Here is a 5,569-nt window from a genome sequence, read left to right as displayed (position 1 = left end):
TTTGTGATCTTCACTGGTGTCCATGGATTACATGAAATCTTTCCACCTTTATCCACTTTTGTCATGGTAGGGATAACACGTCAATGTAAGGGTGGGGTCATCTGGACCCCATAAGATAGAACAAGGGTTACAGTACGACCAAGTTATGTGTAATTTACAAATCATATTTAGTAAAATAGCTTTATACAATTATTGTTTGTCTGTTGATATCTCCAATGCCTACATCCCCACTACCCCTCAGTAAAATCCTGAAAGAACAAAGTAAGAATGGAAAATGAACCAACGGATGGACATAATCAGAGTAAAAATGTATTAAGAAATAACACATTCAAAAATGTAACAGCTCAAAACAATACTTCCCACTTTCTATGATGAAGGACTCAATGTGTGCTTCATTAACTGGTACCCAAGTGTTCACAAATTATGTTTATTACGTCTTTGTACAAATAAGAGCATCAAGGATATTTTCAAGGCTACTATAAAAACCATCAAATAAATTAAATTTACATAAAAAAACTTTCCAAATTGAGCTCTGTGTGAAAGCAACAGGCTTTTGGTTTTCCATTTTCATGTCCAGATCACAGATGGTCAATGTAGCACAGAGGATGCGTGCAAATATTCTCTTACTGTTTACAAAAGCATGCATTATATATTTTAATTTACTCTCTTTATTGTACTTTTTTTGTGTAAATATTCTACCCACCTAAAACTTCAATCATGGAAATTTGGTAATCAACTTGATGCCTAAATTCTGTTTGTACCTGTCCACTTGCTCTTTTAGAGGCATCTAAAAAAATTACAAAAAATATAGAAAATGTGCAAGAATAGGTTATACTTCCATTTAATTTAGTTGTTTTCTTGGTTCCTTAAGGCATAAACAATAGGGTTCATTCTTAACAATTTAAACATAAAAGGGCATGTTGAGCACATCTTCTCACAAGACTAAATTTTGATTTTAATAGTTGTAGTGCAGAAAGAAAATAGAAACGTTATTTAGAAATGATCACAAATGGCTCTTAGCCTAAATGTACTTTTGTATATGAAAACAAAAACATTTAGGTTACTTGAAGAAGATAACAACACAGATAGATCAATGCTGATTTAGCTATTTGGCTAGGCCCCCCTCCCAAATGTGTACTGCGCAATTGACCCATAAGTGCATGCTCCTTGCGTCTTCCTTAGAGGTTTGACATTTTTTCGCCAAAAACCCGTATTTAACCGTAAAGGCAGTTGTGGCAAAGGCTTTACGAATGACTGTAACATGGCTAACCATATGACAGTGTTAACTGTTAAGTGCTTGCAACTTGCATTATCCTAATTAATATTTCCCCATACACTAACCACATGGATGACGATCGTACATTCAATTTATAATGAGCCTAAAGGGAACTGTAACTACACCTACACTCCTGTTAATGTTATATTCACACCAGCTAAAATACCACTTCCAACAAAAAGTCTATGTAAGCAGCCAAAAATGCCTGTTTCCAACTTCTGTGTTCAAAGCTCTCGCATTTACGCATAGCTAGGCAAGTTTTTAAGTCTATTTTTGGGCTCTTTGTATAAAAAGCGTGACTATTGAACGAGCACTGAAAGTTAAGCCAGTTGAAGTTTGACCAATTAGTATATGTTTAAAGCACGTTCATAACCTGCGTTCAGGGTGTTCTTGAACACGTTTCACAGGTCCAGTGTCTATATAGCATATGATAAACCTTCCACCGGACGCTCCTCTCTACGACCCTCCTCGGGCCCTGACAACCCAAACTCCACAGCACCCATACAGGTCAAACCATGTAAGGTGCATTTGACTATACCTTAGTTCTTTCAAAGAAATAGAGTAAAATATCAGTTTTTACTGTTACTGTTCTTGTTACTGGTTGGTTGAAACTTCTTCCTTAAACCTTTAAACAATTCTAGGAGAATTATTTTGGGCACACCAAGATGCAGAGCCCATTTATAAATAAGCAAACCAATATAACACCATGAACATACACGTGACAAAAAATCAGTCAGTCAGCAAAATTAAGATTTGATTTTAGAATAATTTTAAAAGTAGGTAATGATGATCTGGGGAGGAAAAGCTCATTCCAAAGCCTAGAACCACCAACTTCCATCTGATATACAACTTGGAATAAAGCTTACATTGTTTGTGACATATTGGATTTGTTGTCACTTTTTTGCCAACATGTCATTTTTTAGGATGCTTGTTGACATGAAAGTTTCTTAATCAATTCTGTCCTGGTTTTTCAGTCTTCACCACAAAGCTGGCTAACACTATTCGCCTGCACCCACTTCATCCTTGGACATGAATCAGTCACATATTGTACCGAGATGAATTCCTGTTCATCTGTCCTCTGAGCACTGACCACATCTGTTCAATTACCAGCATGGAAAGTGCATTACCATTGGCTTTGTTGTTGGAGATGCTTGATTTTCTTAGTAAAAAGCGGATGAATTTAAAATGCCCCAATCCCCTCTGTTGTGAATCTCTTCAGCGGACCGAGGCCCCGGATCAGAATAAGCATTTTGATGAGCTGTACACGTCTCTTCTTTTTACAATCCCCAAACTTGCGCTGGCTGCCCAATATCAAACTAATAAATTACAGCCCCCGTCTCCCACATAACTCACTGATAAATAAAAAAAAAGGGTCTGCCATAGTGTGCAGCTGTGACCCAGGGTTACCTAGCAACAGGTCATGCCCAGACGTGATGCACAAGGTAGAGATACACCTCTAAGGAGCAGAAGAGGACAGGAGGGATGGAGGTGGAGGAGGGAGGGATGGGTCTCATCCTCACTCTCTATGACCCTTGACTGATAGAAAAACGCACTCAGAGGAAACGGTGTTTGATTGACAGGGATATTTGAGGAACCTGAGACTCCTAGCTTTCTGCATTGCGGTCTTTAGGCTGGACTCTTTTGCCTTATGTCTTGTCTTATGTCGCCAAGAAGCCGTTGTTAGGAACTGCCATTGTGTTTTTTGCAAAACTGATCAACAAATTGGTTGATAAAAAAAAGTCTGATAAAGCAGGAAGAAAAAGTAGAATTAATTGAAATTGGGTTTTTGATGTGCCACAAAGAAAAACAAACAGGCTTTCTACTTTGCAATCCTCTCTAAACAACTTGCCCGCTCTTCTATCTGCTGTTTGCATGCATTAAAACACACATTTACCACACTGAAGTACACAATCAGCCTTCCAACCTTGGCGCCGGGAGAATTCGCTGATGAAAACCCTAACTGACAGGTCTAAAAAGATTGAGCAATAGCACTAGAGACGCACAACCACAGAGGTGTACAATGTCTTTGCCAGAACACTATGGCATGGAAATGAGTGTTCGCTGCACCCCCCCCCCCCCCCCCCCCCCCCCCCCCCCCATTTCCCTCCTCCGCCCTTCCTCTGTTGCCTGTGCGACAAACCCTCTAGGGGACTCTGCAGCTGTGTGGGGTTAGCACATGGTCGAGTTAGGGGCCACACACACAAACAAACACACTCTCAGGCTGAAAAATAGACTTCTGTCTTTGTAAATATGCCATATTTATGTTCAGTAAACTGTTGTTTAAATAAGAAAATGACCGTTGGGATCATTTCAAAAAGTTAAGGCCATTTTACAAACCCACCAATATGATCTTAAATATGTTCTATTCATTAACTTGCAGTAAAAAAACATTCTGCATTCACTAAACTTTAGTTGTAGACCTTAAATTTTCTCTTGGGTAACATTTAAAGTCCCAATCCGATCATCTTTTGATCTATTTTCACAGCGTTACCAGTGGTTTTCAAATTATAATATTGTTTTCAGGCAAAATAAAAAAACAGTTATTTTCTAGGACTGTTGGCATGGAATAAGCCTTCCCCATTTCCCATCATCCCTTTGTTTACAAACTCTCCTGCTAGCTTATAGACCCTCACAACACCAACCTATATTATCGCTGCAACAGAAAATAGTGAGCTATATTGGATTGATCCAGCTCTACAGTTTTGAGCCAGATACCAGCTCAGACCAGGAAAACAAAGACGTACATGGATTTAGTCGTCTGTGAATGCATCCGAGGGGCTTGTGGCCTGCTGACCCTAGCACCTACATCACTGCTATAGGCTTTTTCCAACTGCATTTTTTTTAATCTTCATTTTCTTTACATTTTTCTTTCTTTACACTTTTTTTAAGAAAATATTACAAAAACATGTCACAATTTTCTTTAGAGTGGGTCTTGAACAATTTCCAGCAGTTCTACCGTCTAGTCCTTTTTTGTGGTGTATTGGGGCTTGACTAACATTCACATGGATGACGGTTTTTTTTTTTTATTCTTCAGGACAACCACTTTCTCGGGTTTGAAACTATTTTTATTTTTTGAAACTAGGTTAGTTCAAAGGGTTACCACTAGATTTCTTATTATGAAAATGAGTTCCTATTTATATTAATATAAAAAAGACCAGCTGTCACACTGCCTGTCATTGTGGCTTAAATACCTTCCTTCCCCAGGTCAGTAGATTCTATACTCACTACAACTTTCATGTTTTATATTCGATAATGCCCTTTCAAAGGGTGTGACCATTTGATTGACAAGAATTTCAGGCCATCCACTGTAGAACAGCCATACTGAGCATTTTTCAAATACATAAGCATGACTGGAATGTGTCTAATAAAGCCTGCAATTCTTGATGGAGATTCTCGACAATCTTTTATAAGTCAAATCTAGGCTTTTGCAGAGAAAGCTTTGCCTGGGGATTCAGTTTGGTTGACAGAGACAGTCATTGGTCTTTTCTAGAAAAACTAAATTAAAGCACTTTTTAATGTAATTTTCAAGATGCTAGATTGTTAGCATTGTTAATTATGGTTTTTTGTGTAGATACACACACATTTCTGGGTTTGCTTTATTCAATGGGGTAATTGATATGCAACCTGGTATATTTATCAGAATATGACATCCACTAAAAGCACCACTAAAAATGGTAATGCAAACTGAAAAAAACTATTTGTCAGTGGCAGATAGTTGCACCCTCAAAGAGTGAAATGTGAAAGCCTGAGCAAGGTTGAAGGTTTTCTTTTCCACGGACACGCTGCACCTGGGAGGTTGTAGCTAACACTACCAGGGTCCCCACACTAGCAAGCAAGCTATTTTTGAGGCGACAAGGTTCAATTCAATTTTATTTATACAGCCCAATATTACAACAATAGCTGTCTCAGTACCGGTATGGGCTTCATACCGGTAATTGTATAATAAACATGAAATCATAAAGAGCATGAAGGCATACATTTCAATAGGTAATTGCTAAACTAAACAGACTAAGCTAAAGTGGGCATCGCTGCCCGTATACCCTCCTTCTCAGTAAGAAAAAAAACTCCTAACAAAATAACGATTTCGGAAAAAAAAGAAGAAACCTCAGGGGTGCCCACATGGAGAGATCCTCCCCATAACGGACAGGCGATTTACCAGAATTAGAATTAGCTTATCTAACTCTACAACTACATGTTTAAATAGTCCAGCAGATGGGCTTCATCCATCCAAGGTTCAAAACTTGTTCAGTGTTTAGAGTCTAAAATGCTGTGTTTATGTACTAATAGCTCAAA

Source organism: Oryzias latipes, chromosome 2, assembly GCF_002234675.1.
Source record: "Oryzias latipes chromosome 2, ASM223467v1".
NCBI lineage: Eukaryota > Metazoa > Chordata > Actinopteri > Beloniformes > Adrianichthyidae > Oryzias > Oryzias latipes.
The sequence above is the reverse complement of the archived record's forward strand: the minus strand, read 5'-3'. Positions refer to the sequence as shown.